Source organism: Boleophthalmus pectinirostris, unplaced genomic scaffold (assembly GCF_026225935.1).
Source record: "Boleophthalmus pectinirostris isolate CB_2022bp ecotype Guang Dong unplaced genomic scaffold, ASM2622593v1 HiC_scaffold_8, whole genome shotgun sequence".
Lineage (NCBI taxonomy): Eukaryota > Metazoa > Chordata > Actinopteri > Gobiiformes > Gobiidae > Boleophthalmus > Boleophthalmus pectinirostris.
The window spans coordinates 3,081,842-3,102,593 of NW_026571515.1; the positions used below are offsets into that span (position 1 = coordinate 3,081,842).

General features: G+C 41.9%; 6 non-coding genes across 6 annotated transcripts; all 6 read right to left on the reverse strand.

Moving 5' to 3' along the window:
• Nucleotides 1-17,802: 17,802 nt before the first annotated feature.
• trnah-gug (transfer RNA histidin (anticodon GUG)) lies at nucleotides 17,803-17,874 on the reverse strand. The gene has a single exon. It is a non-coding gene; the product is annotated as a tRNA-His (tRNA).
• A 124-nt stretch (nucleotides 17,875-17,998) lies between these two features.
• trnar-acg (transfer RNA arginine (anticodon ACG)) lies at nucleotides 17,999-18,071 on the reverse strand. Its single transcript has one exon. It is a non-coding gene; the product is annotated as a tRNA-Arg (tRNA).
• A 938-nt stretch (nucleotides 18,072-19,009) lies between these two features.
• trnah-gug (transfer RNA histidin (anticodon GUG)) lies at nucleotides 19,010-19,081 on the reverse strand. Its single transcript has one exon. It is a non-coding gene; the product is annotated as a tRNA-His (tRNA).
• A 364-nt stretch (nucleotides 19,082-19,445) lies between these two features.
• trnar-acg (transfer RNA arginine (anticodon ACG)) lies at nucleotides 19,446-19,518 on the reverse strand. Its single transcript has one exon. It is a non-coding gene; the product is annotated as a tRNA-Arg (tRNA).
• Nucleotides 19,519-20,034: 516 nt separating this feature from the next.
• Nucleotides 20,035-20,107, reverse strand: trnar-acg (transfer RNA arginine (anticodon ACG)). Its single transcript has one exon. It is a non-coding gene; the product is annotated as a tRNA-Arg (tRNA).
• A 231-nt stretch (nucleotides 20,108-20,338) lies between these two features.
• On the reverse strand, nucleotides 20,339-20,410 carry trnah-gug (transfer RNA histidin (anticodon GUG)). Its single transcript has one exon. It is a non-coding gene; the product is annotated as a tRNA-His (tRNA).
• Nucleotides 20,411-20,752: the final 342 nt, after the last annotated feature.

Here is a 20,752-nt window from a genome sequence, read left to right on the forward strand (position 1 = left end):
AAACCAAGACTGAACCAGGACTGAACCAGGACTAAAACAGGACTAAAACACGACTAAAACAGGACTAAACCAGGACTCAACCAAGACTGAACCAGGACTAAACCAAGATTAAACCAGGACTAAACCAGGTCTAAACTAGGTCTAAACCAGGACTGAACCAGGACTAAACCAGGACTAAAACAGGACTAAATCAGGGCTATCTTCATTATCCGTGTGTTTTTTTGTAACTATTTTGACTCCGTAGAGGTAAAGGTTTTTCTCCAGAGCCCCACTGGTCCAGGTTTAGTTCTGGACAGTCCCGGTTTAGTCCTGATTTGTCTCTGGTCTTTTCAGTTTGTGTATTTCCCAGTCAAAGTGCCGTTAAATATTTGGACTAAGAGGAAAAGCAATAAACACGGCGATATCTGCTCGTAAAAGTCGGATTAATTCTTCATCCAGCTGATTTAGTCTCGTTAAATCTGTCATTAAAGAGTCGTTCGTTTGGTCGTAATCGCGGCGAGAGGCGAGTTTCAGCCGAGCTTCAGCCGCCGCCGCCGCCCGCTCTCGTTTCACCCGCATTTTATTATTATTTCTCTTCTATTTGCTCTTTGTTATTAAGGTGGAATTTATTGTATTTCCGAGCGGCTGCGTCTCAGTCATTTCCCTCTTGGATCAATAAAGTTTGTCCAGGATCTCGGAAAAATAAAGAGGAGGAGTAAAACCGAGACCTGCGGAAACTTTTAACGACTCCAAACCCACAAAACAAGTACAAACTGAAATGGAGAAACATTACGGAGAGAAGTTTTTGATGGAATTGTGCTTCTTAAATTCGTGTGTTACTTGATAATTCAGTTTTTTAAAGTAAAACCAAAAATAACAGAAGGAAAAAACAAACATTTTCTTCATTATTTGTCTCCAAAACCAAAATGGAAAAACGGATAACGATGGACACCACATGGACATGAGAGTATTTATTTATTTATTTAGACAGGGACTGTGCACAATTTACATCGGGGGTCTCCAGCCTTTTTACTCCAGTGAGCTACTTTTACAAAACAAAAATGCCAGAGAGCTGCTAGTTTTAGCTAATCAGACTGGCATCACCTAGTGCAGGGGTGCTCAATACATCGATCGCGATCTACCAGTCGATCGCCAAGGTCGTGTGGGTAGATCTCCGTGTCTCGTCTCGGACTCACGTTTGGACTCGGTCTTGTCTCTCACTCGAGGTCTGACACTCAACAAGTGTGATCATATTTCATTTCGGCCGCTGCTGTTGGTAATAAACTTGTAGCGGGTGCAGGAGCGTGTGGGGCGTCTCAGTGCAGCCTGTGCGCTCATTTGAAACCCGCGGAGACTCTACGGCGCATCACAAACACACACGCTCCCTATGCACGGCTCGTCTGCGACAGCGTGTGCCCTCGTGTACCAGCGTGCATCACAGGGCAGGTTCAACTTCCTAAACATCCTACCTGTCCACCTGCCTCACGTCAGCACGCCGCCCCTCGCCTTTTCACGCTCTCGCTCCTTCCTGCGTACAGCCAACACAAGCCCCTCCCACAGTGCGGCTGATTAGAAGAACAAGACCAAACGTGAAGCAACAACCAGTCTAAATTTGTGTTCCAGTGTTGGCACAAAGCAGGTCTACAGCATAGAGCGGATCTACAGAACAGACCTACTGCCACATTTGGCTGAAGTTTGTCTAACAAAAGTGACAAATGCATCTGTGTTTGTCACGATGTGCGTTTGGTTTGGTAAACGTGCAGAGGCTGGTAAATATCACTGCAAAACCAGAAAAGAATGAAACTCCAGTTTGGAACTTTAAAAAACAGGTTTAAAAATCTTCCTTCACTTTTTTCACAGTTTTGTGTAAAGTGCCAGAGGAAGTTCTCTTAAAGAAGAGGTTCTCAAACTGTGGGGGAGGGTCCAAAAAAGGGGCACAGAGTGTTTCAGTGCGGTTTGCTTGACTTTGTATTAGGTCGATCATTTTGACTTGGTCATTTTGTAAGTAGCTCACATGATGAAAAAGTGTGAACACCGCTGACCTAGTGCCTCCGCTCAATTTCATTTCTCTCCAGCAACTAGGTCAGGAATTGGAAAACACAAAACCGATCGCAAAAAAAACCCAGAAGTGCGAGTTCAGGCACCAGCCAATGAGCAAAGATTCTGTGTTGGCAACAATTCCCAAGATTGAGGATTTAAAGCCGGAACAAAGAGAATGTTTGGTGAATTTTAAAAAAGAAAAGGAAAAAGCTGAATATACCAGTTAGCCCCGTTGGCGGCGCATTACATACATACATCAAACAGCAGCGATTGGTTAAAGGAAAAAAGTACCCGTCTGTCGTCGAGCAAATTAATTCTAATGCTGGGAGGTCAGACAGTTTCTACGAAGTGAAACCGGCTGATGAATCAGGCTAAGTTTTTGCTGTCTCAAGAAACTGAGTAAATCTAAGAGCCACAGCGAGCCGTAGATGAAGTACAGTTAGATGCCTTTAAAACATCAACCATTATTCAAAGAAGGGAACAAAGGTGATACATGCATAATGATAATGGACATTTAATTAATCAAATTTCACTTATTCAGAACAATAATTGTAATTCAGAAGTTCCTTGAAGAGCTACGTGGAAGGGGGTGGAGAGCTGCCAGAAGCTCTCGAGCTACAGGTTGGAGACCCCTGATTTACATGAACCTGAACAGGAGAGATGTTTGTACCAGGTTGTAGCACCAGTGTTAAAATACCACCTGTCGTCCCTGGACAAGCTTGAAAATCTTGAACTTTTCAAAGGGTGTGTAGACCTCGAGACCAAGAGACAATCAGAGCTGTTGTGAAAAGAGGAGGACGTGTCTGGGGTGAAGGAAGTCTGGGAGTTCCTGCTTAACCGTGACCCGGCCCCGGATAAGCGGAAGAAAATGGATGGATGGACGTGAAAAGAGCAGCTGCTCCACCCAAAACCAAAACATGATGAATCTGTGGGCCTCCCTCAGCCGGCGCCGGCCAAGGTCGCCTGGTTCCTAATCGTCCAGGAGAGACTGGAGCAGGAGGAGGAGGAGGAGGAGGGGGGATCTTCTCCTCTCCAACTTTCTCGACGCCCTCACAGCTTTTGCCCCACCCAGAATAGGCGGGCGGGTCTGTTGTATCCGGCGCCCCCTGGCTGCAGGGGTTGACTCCAGTTCTCTTCCCTCCAGTTGCTTTAGTCTTGTCGTTCTGTCTGTTCTGTGTTTTTGTTGTATGTGCTGATGTTGCAGACGGTTTCTTTTCTCTTCATGTGCTGGTGCCAGACGGTTAGTATAAATTTCCAGATTCCAGATAGTTAGTTGTAAAAAAAATCGCTATGTCAGTTTCAGTGAAAGATAATTATGTCACAGATAATAATCTCTTTAGTTTAACCGTGTTTGTATGTGTGGGAGGTGGGGTGTGGAAGGAAATGTGGAATTGTTTTTAATCACTGTCAAGCACTTTGTGTTGCATTTTTGTCTGAAAAGCGTTTTATAAATAAAGTGACCCAGGTAGGGACACCTTTTTTGTCCGGTGTGCGTCCGTGCATGTGCGTTTCTGTGCGCGTTGACCAACAGTGAAGGACATCACAAGGTGCGGGTGCGCAAGACTTAAAGATGAGACTTAAAACCAGGAGACCAGAGAACAGAGTTTTAAGTTTTAAGATCGTTTGGCTGAGCACAAGTACGCGATCAGGGTTAAGAATCAAGATTACCCAATGGCTCGCCATTTTTGTGAGAATCATAATAGCAATGACACTCTGCTTCGTATTGAGGGTATTGAACATGTGAAACCACTGGCAAGAGGTGGAGACAGACTTCAAAAATTAAATCAAAGAGAAGCTTTCTGGATTCATAAACTGAGAGCATGTGAACATCCAGGTTTAAATGAGGACTTTGATCTGTCCTGTTTTTTATAATATATTTTTTCTTATAATATAAGGTTTAATAATGTTTTTTATCAATGTTGCATTTACAACCAGTGTAGGCTGATAGGTCCTTTATGTATATTATTTGTTATTATTGATAAGGATGGCAATTAAATATAATTTATGAATATGATAAAATTACACTAATATAATATAAATATTATAAAATATGTGTATATGTATATATATATATATATATATATATATATATATATATATATTAAAAATTATGATCTAGACTATAAATATTTAAAAATATTAATTTTATTTTTAATAAATTATTGGTAACAGTAATAATGGGAACCTTATATTTGTTTGTTTGTTTGGTTTTTTTTTGCCTGTACCATGTCCTGTTTTTGTGCACCTGTTTTGTCTGCCTCCAATTGACTCCAGTCTTGCTTATTGGTTGATCTGTTCTATTTGAAGGCCACACCCATGCTTTGTTCTTAATTAAGCCCTGATGAAGACCAGTTGAGGTCGAAACATGTCGGCTTTGGCCATTCAAATAAAGGCCTTTTAATTATATTTTTCCTCGTGTGTTGTTTTTACTTTTTCTACTGTTTTGGAGTTGCCTGGAATCCGTTGTGTCTAGAGTTTTAAGTCTCGTCTTAAGTCTCACTTTTACTCTCAGACTTTCAACACCGTGTGTGTATTTTCAGATTTTTATGACTTTTGCTTTATTTGATTTGACAGATTTGATTGTTTTAGGACCGGTGAGTTCTGCCACATACAGACTGAACCAGGACTAAACCAGGACTGAACAGGTCTAAACCAGCTCTAAACCAGAATTGAACCAGGACTAAACCAGGTCTCAGTCCTGGTCTGGTCCCAGTTTCCTGATCACCCGATAGTCTACGATGGCGCACGTCCGGGCTGGGTTCAGTTCTGGTTTAGTCCTGGTTTAAGACTGAGACCGGGACCAGACCAGGATTGAGACCAGAACTGAGACCTGGTTTAGTCCTGGTTCAATTCTGGTTTAGTCCTGGTTCAGTCCTGGTCCGGTCCTGGTCTGAGTCTTAAACCAGGACTAAACCAGAACTAAACCAGGATTAAACCAGGACTAAACCAGGACTGAGACCAGAACTGAGACCTGGTTCAATTCTGGTTCAGTCCTGGTTCAGTCCTGGTTTAATCCTGGTTTAGTTCTGGTTTAGTCCTGGTTTAGTCCTGGTTTAGTCCTGGTTTAGTCCTGGTTTAATCCTGGTTTAGTCCTGGTTTAATCCTGGTTTAGTTCTGGTTTAGTCCTGGTTTAGTCCTGGTTCAGTCCTGGTTTAGTCCTGGCTTAGTCCTGGTTTAATCCTGGTTTAGTTCTGGTTTAGTCCTGGTTTCGTTCTGGTTTAGTCCTGTTTCAGTTCTGGTTCAGTTCTGGTTTAGAGCTGGTTTAGTCCTGGTTTAATCCTGGTTTAGTTCTGGTTTAGTCCTGGTTTAGTCCTGGTTCAGTCCTGGTTTAGTCTTGGCTTAGTCCTGGTTTAATCCTGGTTTAGTTCTGGTTTAGTTCTGGTTTAGTCCTGGTTTAGTCCTGGTTTTGTTCTGGTTTAGTCCTGGTTCAGTCCTGGTTCAGTCCTGGTTTAGTCTTGGCTTAGTCCTGGTTTAATCCTGGTTTAGTTCTGGTTTAGTTCTGGTTTAGTTCTGGTTTAGTCCTGGTTCAGTTCTGGTTCAGTCCTGGTTCAGTCCTGGTTTAGTCCTGGTTCAGTTCTGGTTCAGTTCTGGTTCAGTCCTGGTTCAGTCCTGGTTTAGTCCTGGTTCAGTTCTGGTTCAGTTCTGGTTTAGTCCTGGTTTAATCCTGGTTTAGTCCTGGTTTAATCCTGGTTTAGTTCTGGTTTAGTCCTGGTTCAGTCCTGGTTTAGTCCTGGCTTAGTCCTGGTTTAATCCTGGTTTAGTTCTGGTTTAGTCCTGTTTCAGTTCTGGTTTAGAGCTGGTTTAGTCCTGGTTTAATCCTGGTTTAGTTTTGGTTTAGTCCTGGTTCTGGTTTAGTCCTGGTTTAGTCCTGGTTCAGTCCTGGTTTAGTCTTGGCTTAGTCCTGGTTTAGTCCTGGTTCAGTTCTGGTTCAGTTCTGGTTTAGAGCTGGTTTAGTCCTGGTTTAAGACTCAGACCAGGACCGGACCAGGACTGAGGCCAGAACTGAGACCTGGTTTAGTCCTGGTTCAATTCTGGTTTAGTCCTAGTTCAGTCCTGGTTTAGTCCTGGTTTAGTCCTGGTTTAATCCTGGTTTAGTCCTGGTTCAGTTCTGGTTCAGTTCTGGTTTAGAGCTGGTTTAAGACTCAGACCAGGACCGGACCAGGACTGAGACCAGAACTGAGACCTGGTTTAGTCCTGGTTCAGTTCTGGTTTAGTCCTGGTTTAAGACTGTTAAAAGTCTGAGAGTAAAAGGACAAACTTTTAACACCGTGCGTATTTTATGATTTTTATGACTTTTTGCTTTATTTGATTTGACTGTTTTTATTGTTTTACGACTGGTGTGGTCCAATTTTTTACCAATTCACCTTTTTGTTGTCTTCATTTTTTGATCTCTGTGCAACACTTTGGAAAATACTTCGTTTGTGGATCTGGATTTGGATTGATCCACGAGAGAATTATTTGGACACAGCAGCTCACACGTCACAATCTAATAAAATAACAACGAGAAAACATATAAAGTGTCATAAAATTTGAAATAAGCAGCAAAAATAGCAAGAGGCAGGTGTCAAATGCGGCATAATTATACAAATGTAAACGCACAAGTCAAAATAAAACAGAAATAAGTAATAAAAATATAGGAAAACAGCGCACAGGTGATATGATTGACAGGACACAGTTACTATTTTTTACTACAGAAAATGGAGTAAATAAATAATGCATTAAAATGAAAAGCAGATTTGTGCTTCAGGAAAATCTCTGTATAAGTCGAGGTATAAATAATCAAAATAATAAGGATAGTAACTGGTCCCTGTGTGAGTCAGGAGCTGTAACGTGTGGGCGTTTCTTCTCAACTAAAGGACTTTCTCTGCTCAGAGCCTCAGGAGCCGGACAGGTTTAGTCACATTATTTCAAGGCGGACCCCACAGGATGTTCTGGGATCTTCCGGAAGTCGGGTTTTTGATGAGCACCTGAGCTGACAAGTAACTGAATACACTTTAAAGGAGCTGCATGTGTGTGTGTGGGGCCAGTCTGACAGTTTTAGAAAAGGTTCAACAATCGCAGAGAAAGAGACGTGTCTAAGTTTGTCTTATTCTCAGTTTCTGGACAGACCAGGCCTCACGTGAAGATCAGAACCTCCAGAAGTCCCTCCCCGAGTCCTGCACCGGGTTTCTGAAAATAGTTTCTGAAACGGGCGGGTTTTAACGTTCTGGAATTTTAAGAGCGGGTACTGATCACACACGGGTGAATCAAAATGAACGAGGAACCTGGACCTGGTTTAAACATGGTCCAGTCCTGGTGTAGTCTTGGTTTAGTTCTGGTTTAGTCCTGGTTTAGTTCTGGTTTAGACCTGGTTTATACCTAGTTCAGTCCTCGTTTAGTCCTGGTTTAGTACTGGTTTAATCCTGGTTCAGTCCTGGTTTAGTCCTAGATTAGACCTGGTTTAGACCTGGTTTATACCTAGTTCAGTCCTGGTTTAATCCTGGTTTAGTCCTGGTTTAGGCCTGATTTAGTCCTGGTTCAGTCCTGGTTTAGTCCTAGATTAGACCTGGTTTAGACCTGGTTTATACCTAGTTCAGTCCTGGTTTAGTCCCGGTTTAGTTCTGGTTTAGTCCTGGTTTAGTTCTGGTTTAGACCTGGTTTTTACCTAGTTCAGTCCTGGTTTAGTCCTGGTTTACATCTGGTTTAGTCCTGGTTTAGATTAACCCACCAGGACCTGGTTTAGTCCTGGTGTAGTACTGGTTTAATCCTGGTTCAGTCCTGGTTTAGTCCTGGTTTAGTCCTGGTTTAGTCCTGGTTTAGTCCTGGTTTAGTCCTGGTTTAGTCCTGGTTTAGGCCTGATTTAGTCCTGGTTCAGTCCTGGTTTAGTCCTAGATTAGACCTGGTTTAGACCTAGTTCAGTCCTGGTTTAGTCCCGGTTTAGATCTGGTTTAGTCCTGGTTTAGACTAAACCACCAGGACCTGGTTTAGTCCTGGTGTAGTCCTAGTTTAGATCTGGTTAGTCCAGGTTTAGATCTGGTTAAGTCCTGGTTTAGACCTGGTTTAATCCTGGTGTAGTCCTGGCGATCAGCTCTGCGATTTATAATCCGCTAATGACACGGCATAGGTTCAGTCCTGGTTTTGTCCTGTTTTTGTCCTGTTTTTAGTCCTGGTTCAGTCCTGGTTTAGTCCTGGTTCAGTCCTGGTTTAGTCCCTGACCCTGTTTTATCACGGGCACGAGCGAGTAGCACATGAAATATTAACGTGTCTGGACATGTGTGGATTTAACTTAGACATAATCACGGGTTAACGGTCTCCTGCGGGTCTCCAAAACTGGACCGGGGCAGGACTCTGGGCCGCACTAGCACCGACTCAGGATCAGGTGCAGGTGCTGGAGTTTACGTAGAGACCGTTTAGACCAGAGAAAGTCCTGGAAGCCTCTTGTTCTCTCCTCGTGCTCCGCTGATCGACTCTTTTCATTCGTCCCGCTGTGGCCAGTCGACCGTGAGCTGGAGAAGCGGAGAATTCGATGTTGAGTTAAGTATCGGTCGCGCGTGTTCGATATGAGCGAGGGACCGTGCGGCACAGAGCGGACGACCTTTGACCTTCTCTCTCTGTGGAGCTGCGGGGTCTGCAGGTCTGTTTTACGGATCGACTTCATATCAATATCACATCATCGGCCAACTACAAACACGGACTTAAACCTGGAGCGTTCAAGTTCTGCCCGACCTTTTCATCAACACAACAGGCTCAGGTAAATAAAAAATAAAAATATCTTGATAGGTCACATGATCGTGGGCAGATGCTCAGAGGAGAACTTCATCACTTTGGAACCTCAAATGAAACGGAAAACACCAAAGTTCTCGGAGAGGAGCAAATACAAAGAACGCCAACTTGAAAGGTGAAAAAATGCGAAAAGCACAGGCCGACGTTCTGTAAAAGGCAAGACAAGTTTATTTGTACAGCATGATTCGTGCACAAAGTAATTCAAAGTGCTTTACAGAATAAGAATCACAATAAAAACAAATCAAAACATAAATAATCATCATAAAATTAAAAAGACAAAGAGACATTAATTACATAAGTTAGAGAGAAAAGTGCGGAATGAAAATCTTTAAGTCATTTGCAGCTAAACAAAACCGTTTTGAGTCTGGATTTTAACAGAGTCAGAGTCGAGTTTGTCTCACATGTTCAGACTGTTCCAGGTTTTAGCTGCATGAACCTGAAACTCTGACTCCTCGTGTTTAGTCGTGACTCTGGCACCAGCAGGAGTTGGTCCCTGAGCTCCTCAGAGTGTGAGATGTTCATATGACACTAACATGTCACAGATGGACTTTGGTGCTCGGCCATGGAGACACTTGTACAAACAGAGACGCTTTAAAGTCTCTGAGCCACAGGAGCCAGAGCAGAGACCTGAGACCAGGACTTATGTGCTCGTACTTCCTAGTTCGAGTCAGGACCCGAACTGCAGCGTTCTGGATGTTCTGGATGTTCTGGATGTTCTGGATGTTCTGGATGTTCTGGATGTTCTGGATGTTCTGCAGCGTCTCACAGCTCGTTTGGAGAGACCAGTGAGCAGAACATTACAGTATCTAACCTACCGTTTGTCTCCAGTAGGTTAGAATACTGAAAACATTTCTGTTTAACTGTGCAAATAACTGAAAGGTTTTCATTCCGCACTCTTCTCTCCAATTTATGTCCCTCTTTTTTTAATTTTAATCTTCATGATTATTTATGTTTTGATTTGTTTTTATTATGATTTTAATGTATTTCTTATTCTGTAAAGCACTTTGAATTACTTTGTGTACGAATTGTGCTGTACAGATAAACTTGCCTTGCCTTACTGGAGACAAACTCATGGATAAGTCTCTCCAAGTCTGATTTAGACAGTAAACCTTTGATTTTTGCAGTTTTTCAGATGGTAAAAGGCTGCAGATGTTATTGATTTGATGTGGCTCTGCCAGATTTCTTGCCTGATTTGACTGCTCACACTGTCTCTTTGTTTCTGTAGACCAAAAAGTCTGACTTTAGTCTTGTCTGAGTTTAGCTGGAGAAAGTTGTTTTGCCTCCACACACTGATCTGTTGGATGCAGTGGCAAAAAGTCTTCATCAGATCATTTCTTTCTTGCGTTGAACCACAGTGCACAAAATGGTTGCCAGGCCAGGTGCTCATTTCCCCTCAAGAGTTCCCAAGTGAGAACCCTGTGAGAACATCGCCGGCATCACTGACTCTGTAGGACCTGCCTGTTCCTGAACCCTGTAGGACCTGTGGGACCTGCCTGGACCTGGACAGTGGGGTAAATGTTCAGAGGTAAGTGAGCTGTACGACCTGCGGGACCTGTGGAACCTGCGTGACCCTGCACCCCGAGGAACCCGCCTGGCCGTGGCCGCTGACTCTGCATGATCCGCGCATGAATGATTGAGGAGGCGGCCGCTCCGTGTGTCGGGTTAATGAGGGTCACGTGAGTAAACGAGCTGAGAGGGTCATTTGGAGCTGTTCTCTGAGGTGACGGGGAGGTGGTTATAGGACAGAGCGCGAGACTGATGTGGGTCAAAAGCGTCGAAATGACCCAGTATTACAGTTACAGAGATCTGGAAAAGGCTCCCGGGACACACTGTAAATAAAGGAGGACTGAGGGAGCGTGACGTCAACCACAGCGTTCGTTTGCAACCAGATGAAACCAAGTGAGGTTAGTAGAAATGGAGATCCCCCTCCCGCTCACGTCGCAGGTTTGGGTGGGGGGCGGGGGGCGATCGCTTAGCAACGAGGTTCAAAAGCCTTTACTCAAACCTGTTGCTGACACTAGAGGGATCTGACCTCGGGCAAAGGAGGCTCATGATTGGTCTGTTATTAATGTTCATATCCTGATTTACTGATGTGTAGTGAAGTAAAAACACCAGGATCAAGTGGTGAACGTTAAACGAAACATTTTAAAGGTACAGTGTGACACGTTACCTGCATGATTCCATGAAAATAGAAAGTTTAAATTTAAGAACATTCTTCATGGAGTGTGTTTACATGCATCTGTATCCCGGTTATGGCAGTATTCCAGATCTGTTGTTTCCATGTGTGCTGAGAAATGGGGACACTCATATCCCTTTGACGTGATCAAATGGAGTATCCCGGTTTATTGACATAATCTTACAAATGCACAAGCGCAAATAAAAAATTATATTTTTAACGCACCAGGGAAAAAACAAACAACCATGAGCTCCAACCTAAAACATGCTTCATGAGTCTCTGGGAAGAACAGCTGATAGTTAAGGTCAATTAAATACAATCAATCAGTTAATCTGCCCAGAGACTGCGGGTGGAAATTAACACTGGTGCTACAACCTGGTAAAAACATCTCTCCTGTTAAGATTCATGTAGATTGTGCATTGTCTCCTGTCTCATTAAATAAATAAACTAAACTAAAACTAAAACCTTGAACAAAGGAAGCTCGGGAGGTTCCTTATCAGCAGTGAGAGGTTTCCCACAATCCACTGCACAGATCAAACCGAACGTTTCCAAACACTATTGTACAAGTTACACACTGATTATATCGGGTTATTCATTAAAATCTTCTGCATAAATAAACTCAACTTTACAACATATAAACCAGGAGTCTCCAACCTTTAGCTCGCCACCTCTTTCCAAGTGATGAATAATCATTTTTATTTTTTATATTATATATTTTATATTTTGTGCACATAAAGCAGATATCACAGAGAAAACAATTAGTAGTAATATAATGTGACCGTTTTTTTAAAATTCCCCAAACCCCCGTCACATTACCCTCCTCCATTGTCTCCAGTGGGAAAATAATAATAATAATAATAATAATAATAATGATAATAAAAATAAATTATAAAAATATATATAAAGAATAAAAAATATAAGAATAAATAAATAAAGTCATAAGTAAATTGAATAAATAAATAAATAAATAAATATAAGGAAAAGAGGGAAATACTTTATTTTTAACTTTTTTTTTTTTTTTTTTTTTTTTAACAAAAATTAGGTTAATTACATGCTTATTACTATTGTAAATGTATAATTTGATGGCCCAACATTGGTTACGTTGCATAGGCGTCTAGCTGTACCCAAAGGCTCGTCCTCTTTCTTATGATCGTCTCAATTTTTGTGGCCGATAAAATGAGTAGTTCTCTGGCATTTTTGTTTTGTAAAGGAGCTCACCCGAGGAAAAAGGTTGAAGACCCCTGATATAAACCATAACCACATCAGCCTGTTTGATCAGATAATTCAGCTTTGCCACATTTGTTAACATTTTACAGAAACAAAACTTAATAAAGTAAGCGCTCAAAAACAGCTCATTTGCATAAAGCGCTCAAAAACAGCTCGCTCTTTGTGCTGCTGATGCTCGACTCGGTGGAATATGAGTGTTCTTTCTGTGACAGAGGATGCGCTGATGATGGTGAGTCTGTTCTATGTGTGTGTCGCGTTGGAGATGGTTCATGTTAAACTTTTCAGATCTCATACGAGTGCAGTTTGTACGTGTGCAGGTTTAACGCAGCTCTTTATTTTCAGTCATGTATGGTCACCTTATTTACGTTGGTCACTTTATTTGCGTTGGTCATTTATTCCTCAGAGAACAGACTTTAAAGCAGCTCTGTTTGTACAAGTCTCTCCACGGCCGAGCACAAAAGTCCATCTGTGACATGTTAGTGTCACATGAACATCTCACACTCTGAGGAGCTCAGGGACCAACTCCTGCTGGTGCCCAGAGTCACGACTAAACACGAGGAGTCAGAGTTTCAGGTTCATGCAGCTAAAACCTGGAACAGTCTGAACATGTGAGACAAACTCTTCTGTGACGCTGTTTAAATCCAGACTCAAAACATTTCTGTTTAACTGTGCATAAAACTGAAAGGTTTTCATTCCGCACTCTTCTCTCCAATTTATGTCTCTCTTTTTTTTATTTTAATCTTCATGATTATTTATGTTTTGATTTGTTTTTATTATGATTTTAATGTATTTCTTATTCTGTAAAGCACTTTGAATTACTTAGTGTACGAATTGTGCTGTACAAATAAACTTGCCTTGCCTTATTTATGTTGGTCACTTTATTTATTTTGGCTCCTGTTGTGATGAAAAGACTGAAAATGGTTTGTCTTTTGGCCGCATGCACACTCAGCTTTATGTTGCAGTATTCCGGATACAGCTTTATACGTAAGCATGAAATCTTCCTCTGCTCCTCTCCAGATGTGTGTTAAATTCACAACAATGCGTTTCCATGTACTGGAGCGTTCCAATGTTTTCTTTTAGTGATATACGGATATACGACTTACTTCTAGTTCTCCCTGTTCAACCACGAGTTTCCTATATATACTTTTGCCTTATGTGTATATTCTGTGTACCAAGGTTTCATGTGTACACACGCCCGTTCTCTCATTTTCATAAACTATAAATACTAATGGTTTTCTTTTGTCTGGGCCTCTCTTGAACATGCAACATGGAACATACTGATGTTATTAAACTTCTTTCACGTAACTACCGTGTTTCCCGCACTATTAGGCGCCGTGGATTATAAAGAGCACTGTCATCAAATGGTCTATTTTTTTAACTTCTTTCACAAATAAACCACACCGGATTTTAAACGAAACACAACAGTTTAATGGGTCAGTCGGACTTTGTTTTTTGGCGTTCACGGTGACTCTGGGCTTTGTTCAGATGTGACGCGTCGCAGGGAGGGTGCCGTCTGGGACACGCTGGATTGTGGGCGTGTTCGCAGTGACTCAGTTGTTCAGTCGTGTCTAGAAGTGGCCTCAGTTCCGTTCCTCGTCGGCGTGGAGTGATGACAGATGTGATGTGTCTGCGGGTGTGTTTTGCTGCGCGGTCGCTGTCTGCTCCGTGTGTGTTTGCGTGTTCTGCGGGTGACGCGGCTTTGTGGTTTACTGAAGTCGTCTATAGGGCGCTCTGGATTGTGTCGTTTTTTGATGGGGTTGGAGGCTTAAGAGCGCGACCTATAGTCCGGAAAATACGGTAGTCAATTCTTATCAACCACATTCTCCCGATATTTTGCATGCCACAGAATCCCAGTTACTATAGGCGAGTTTCAGATGACGTCATTGTTATTAAAAGCCCGCGTTGCTGCTGGGAAATATTTTGGTCGGAGGCAAGAAGCACGATAGCGTCAAACACAGTGCGTAACCTCGCGTATTTCTCCCCGATAATGGTAAATTCCTGCTGCATTATCGGATGCACAAATAGAAGCACGGAAGAAGGAAAATGTCCTTTTCGTATTCTGAGTGAAAAGAACCGCTAACGGTGAATTAAACGGCTTTCAAAATTTTTCAAACATCCGCAGAGCAAACGTAGAAGATCCTAACAAACCGTGGACTCCAACAAGTTCAACAACACATCGAGACTCTTGGAGGTTTTCATCTTTTCTGCTGTGAATGGCCCAGGAGTTTCCACCAAGTCATTGTGGATATCGCCCAAGTGAATATTTGTCCAGGTAGTTGGAGATTCAGACCAGAAATTTGGTTTGGTCCACCTTTTGTCGGGGTTGAAAAGGTGATTTGTCGTCCGTCGATGTTTATGACCAATTTCTGGTCAAATGGTCTTGGGTCCTCTGCCGTTAGACTGGATAAATAACCGGGATCAATACCCTTTACGTGCTTTCTCACTCCGTCCGTCATGTTGAATTAGTGTTTCTTGCCGCCGACCAAAATAATTCCCAGCATGCAACGCGCTTTTGTCAACAATGAAACTCACCTATTGGAATATCCCAACTACAGTATCTTGGTTTCTCATAAAAAAAAAAAAAACATTTTCATGGAGACAAGAAGAAGGAATTAGGTTTTCAGTTACAAACAAAAATACAATTCTCTCACCTTTGCGTTTGGCGCTTTGCTCATCGATTCCACAGAATTCCGCCGTGTTTTTCAGTCCCTTGTGATATTTTTCCCTTGCTTTTTCCCTCATTAGCAGCTGTATTTGTTTCGACACGGCGGACCATGTGTGTTCACGATGACTGACAGGTGGATTACCCAAAAAATCACCTGTCAGTCACGTCTATTTCTGAAAACACTCACCGCCGACCTGACTCGCGATTCTGTAAAATACTGGAGAAGTGTGTGAATTCTGGGTAAACACAGGCTGCGGCTTTAAGGTCAGAGTGAGACGTCTGACAGCAGCAGTTACAGAGCGGGGCCACCGTTTTTCAATACGAGTCAATTGGAAGCAGACCTCAGAGGGCCCGCTTCGCTCCCGAGCTCAGAGGCAGGTTAGCTAAGTCCATTTATATAGAGCGCGTGGTCCCTGAGCGCCGGTCTCGGGCTCTCGCGGCTCCTGTCAGGCCCTGTGGTTGCGGTTAGGATCTGTCAAACGCAGGTCGCACATTTCCATAACGTAACCTTTACCCGGCGCGATTGAAAATGATCTTTGGAGTGTACACAGTGGGGCCGTTCCCGTGGCCGTATTAGGGATTGATTTTGAGTAGCTGTGTGGACGGTGAAGCGAAGTCGTAGATGGCCGCGTTATCGGGTCATCGGTTTACTGATCTGCGGGGCCGTTATTCTCCCGGACATGATTCAGGACCGGTCCATTAGCAGACGCAAAGGTCAGATTTAACAAACATCTCGGTCAGATCTGATCTGAAGCGTTACAAACCTCAGGTCAAACCACGAGAACAAGAGAAGTCATGAAGACATCTGCTCTTGTAAACGGTAAATGGTCCCTGTCCTTTCAAAGTCCAAGTCTACAGTGTTGGATTTTCGGTTCAGCTGCTCCTTTCTGTACTGGGAGTGGTTAATATGACTTGATTCCAATGAGCAGAAGAAGAATGTTTTTTATAAGTGTAATGTTGCGACCGAGCTCCCTTATTACTCACAGAATCCGTTCTGGCATAAAAAAGGACAAGGGCAATGTGGTATAAAAGTTACAAATCTTTATTTAATCTTCTAAACATTTTAAAAGGATTTCATTTTCTTGATCCCTTCTTGATACAATTACACACCACTCAACAGTCATGAATGTAGGACTCAACCCAACCCAAACTAAAACACAACAAATCAAATTAGTAATCCAAACCAAACATTAATACAAAAAAACAAACATTAGTTAAACTCTACATTTACAATAAGTTAAAGTGCTAGTGCGCTGTAAACCTGGAGACTGCTGCGGATGGATACTTAAAGTGCGCGTGCCAAGTTATTTGAGGTGGGCTTCATCACAATAAAAGGCATAGGGAGGAGCTCAGGGCTGCAGAGAACGTTCATGTTTTTAAGAGTAGGCTCAAGACCCACCTTTTTAGCTTAGCTTTTGAATGAAATATCATATTTTTTACTTGTTTCTACTATACACATTTTAATTATATTTATTTATTTTAGGCTTATTTTTAGGATATGCAGTGTTTCCTCTGTAGGAGCCTCTGCATCAGGAGTGGAGATCGGGTGTAGCTGTCGGGTTCTGTCCCGTGGGCTCCTGGTGCAGGGTTGGTGCTTGGCTTCATCTCTCCCCTGGGCCCTGTGGTGGTTCCTGGTGGTGGTGGACGTCTCTCTGCTCCTGATGAAGACGTCCATCCTCTGATGGTGCTTTTCTCAACTGGTTCGCCTGTATTCAGCCTCACATTTTACTATGTGTCGTTTTATGTATTTTAGCAGGTTAATGTGTGTGTGTGTGTGTGGGGGGGGGTCAACAGATTACATGTACCAGAGTGACGTAATCAGAGTACAAATTATAAGTAACTGTATTCAGTTACAGTTACTGTTTCAGTGAGTGGTAATTGGATTACAGTTACTTTGTTGAAATAAATGGATTACACGGCGGGATTTTCCTGTTTTTACATTTTGGGCTAAATCCCCCCCTTTTTTTTCCATAATTCCACTCATTGCCTTACACTAAACCAGGACTAAACCAGGTCAAAACCAGTTCTAAAACCAGGTGTAAAGCAGGTCTAAAACCAGGTCTAAACCAGGACTAAAACAGGATTAAACCAGATCTAAAACAGGATTTAACAGGACTAAATCATGCTGTGTGGACGTAATACATAGTTACATAAGAGTTATTTCTCACTTTTTTGTAATATTCCATGTGTTTTTTCATAATTTTGCTGCCTTCAGAGAATCTACAAATCGTACAAACTGTGTCAGAAATTTTGACTGGCCGTGTAGGTAAATATTTTGCATTCTGTTCAAAGTAAATCACGATTTGAGTCTTGTTGGTCGTAGTTCAATATCAGAACATCAGTAGCTCAGTTGGTAGAGAGTTACATAAACGGTCACTTTTTCATATAATGTTTTTATGCTTTTCCAGCTGAAGGAACACAAACACACCAGTTTACGCAGACACTGGGGGTGAGGTGAGCTAAGTGTCTTGCCCAACAACGTAACAACAGTATTCATCTGTGGGAGCTGGAATTGCATTGCTTTGTGGGCCAGTGGATGTTTATATCGAGAGCAAGATTTGAACTGCAAATCTTCAGATTAGTGGACAAACGACCACTATACGATCATGGCTGTTTTGTGATATAGGTTAAAGTGGAGTAATCCATCTATATTCCACATTTTATACACTGCAGTTTTATACACTGGAATTGTACTCACCAGCCTGACCAGTTAATTGATGTAGTCCAGTGTCAGGTTAAAACTACAGACAAGCTAGCCAGGAGTCATATCTAGAATCTTCTGATCTGTAAACAAATGGCATTATCCATTGATCAAAGCTGGCCTAACAAAAGGCCTAGAATAGTGTAAGGAACAGAGGATTTGTAAAAGTTTACAAAAGATCTTGCATTGTGTGCTTTATACATGTAAAACATACTTTTGCCTTTGAGTGGAATACGAAGCATAGAGCAGTGCTGCCGTGACCCGGATTCAAACCGGGGTTGCTGCGGCCACAACGCAGAGTACTAACCACTATACGATCACGGCTGATTTGAAGTGTTGGTTACAGTGGAGAAGTCCGTCCACAGTCTACATTTTATAGACATAAATGGAACTGTATTCAATGGCCTGAACAGTTAAATGACATAGTCCAGAGACCAGTGTCAAGGGGCGAGCTAGCCAGGAATCGAACCTAGAATCTTCTGATCCGTAGTCAGACGTGTTATCCATTGCGCCACTAGCCCATGTATGTTTTTTTCTGGCTCAGATTTGCGAACCCACTCTGGCATATTTGATCAAAAATGGCCTAACAAAGATATGAAAACTTTTGAATAGTGTAACGAACAGAGGATTGCAAATGTTGTAAGATTTGTAAAAGTTTACAAAAGATCTTGCATTGTGTGTTTTATACATGTAAAACATATTCTTGCCTTTGACTGAAACACAAACCTTAGAAAGTTCCTACCAGTTCTGCCGTGACCCGGATTCGAAACGGGGTTGCTGCGGCCACAACGCAGAGTACTAACCACTATACGATCACGGCTGTTCGGTGGTGAAGGTTAAAGTGGAGTAATCCAACTACAGTCTACATCCACATTCAGTGGAATTGTATTGGTGTTTTTCAGATTCTTGAAAGTGATGACATCATACTCCCAGACGGGGGTCAAGAGCCAGATTTCCCTATTAATAACATTGTACTTTACCATGAAATATACAAAATATAAATTCACAAATGTTAGACCTGAACATTTCTGTCAGTGTCTAGACAAAATAACTCACTGTATGGCAACAAAATCTGCATTTTAACAATATTAATTTTACATTGGTCTATAGAATGCTGTGATATCACCAGTTAAATGATATAGTCCAGTGACCAGTGTCACATTAAAACTATAGGCAAGCTAGCCAGGAGTAGAACCTAGAATCTTCTTACCCATTGCGCCACTAGCGCATGTATACTACATTTCTGGCTCAGACTTGCGAACCTGCTCTGGCATACTTTGATCCAAACTGGCCTATTAAAGATTTGAAAAGTCTGGAATAGTGTAACAAACAGAGGAATTAAAATGTTTTAAAGCTTGTAAAAGTTTACAAAAGATCTTGCATTGTGTGCTTTATACATTTAAAACATATTCTTGCCTTTGAATGAAATACAAAAAGCTTAGACAGGTCCTAGTATTCCTGCCGTGACCCGGATTCGAACCGGGGTTGCTGCGGCCACAACGCAGAGTACTAACCACTATACGATCACGGCTGATTCGTGGAGAAGGTCAAAGGTGAGTAATCCAACTACAGTCTACATCCACTTCAGTAGAATTGTATTGGTGTTTTTCAGATTCTAGAAAGTGATGACATCAGAGAGCCAGATTTCCCTATTAATAACATTGTACTTTACCATGAAATATACAAAATATAAATTCACAAATGTTGAGCCTGAACATTTCTGTCAGTGTCCAGACACAATAACTCACTGTATGGCAACAAAATCTGCATTTTAACAATATTCATTTTACTTACCACCCATTTGTATTAAATAACATTGGTCTATGTTTGATGTCATCTGAAACCCACCAGTTCAAGTTAAATGACATAGTCCAGTATCACGTTAAAACTACAGTCGAGCTAGCCAGGAGTCGAACCTAGAATCTTCTGATCCGTAGTCAGACGCGTTATCCATTGCGCCACTAGCCCATGTATGTTTCCTTTCTGGTGCAGATGTGCGACCCCACTCTGGCATATTTGATCAAAACTGGCCTAACAAAGATATGAAAACTTTTGAATAGTGTAACGAACAGAGGATTGCAAATGTTGTAAGATTTGTAAAAGTTTACAAAAGATCTTGTATTGTGTGCTTTATACATGTAAAACATATTCTTGCCTTTGACTGAAACACAAAAACTTAACCTTAGAAAGTTGATGACATCATACTCCCAGACGGGGGCCAAGAGCCAGACTTCCCTATTAATAACATTGTTCTTTACCATGAAATATACAAAATTTAAATTCACAAATGTTAAACCTGAACATTTCTGCCAGTGTCTAAACAAAATAACTCACTGTATGGCAACAAAATCTGCATTTTAACAATATTAATTTTACATTGGTCTATAGAATGCTGTGATATCATCTGAAACCCACCAGCCAACTCAACAGCCTGACCAGTTAAATGACATAGTCCAGTGACCAGTATCACGTTAAAATTATAGGCGAGCTAGCCAGGAGTCGAACCTAGAATCTTCTGATCCGTAGTCAGACGCGTTATCCATTGCGCCACTAGCCCATGTATGTTTCCTTTCTGGCGCAGATGTGCGAACCCGCTCTGGCATATTTGATCAATACTGGCTTAACAAAGATCTGAAAAGTCTGGAATAATGTAACGAACAGAGGATTGCAAATGTTCTAAGATTTGTAAAAGTTTACAAAAGATCTTGCATTGTGTGTTTTATACATGTAAAACTCTTGCCTTTGAGTGAAATACAAATGTTACACCATAGAACACATGGAGTGTTGCTGCCGTGACCCGGATTCGAACCGGGGTTGCTGCGGCCACAACGCAGAGTACTAACCACTATACGATCACGGCTGTTATGTGCTGGCATATTTGATCAAAGCTGGACTAACAACATATGAAAGGTCTTTAATAGTGTAACAGACAGAGTTTAGTAAAACATATTCTTGCCTTTGAGTGAAATACAAAAATGTAACCTTAAAACGTGTATAGGCAACTGAGCTTCTGTTGTTCTGATGTTGAATCATGACCGACAAGGCTCTGAGTCGGTTTCCACTCAAATTGTGATTTACTATGAACAAAATGCTAAATATTTACTTACAATGACCAGTCAAAAGTTCTGACACACGTTTTACGATTTGTAGATTCTCTGAAAGCACCAAAATTATGAATAAACACATGGAACAGTACACAAAA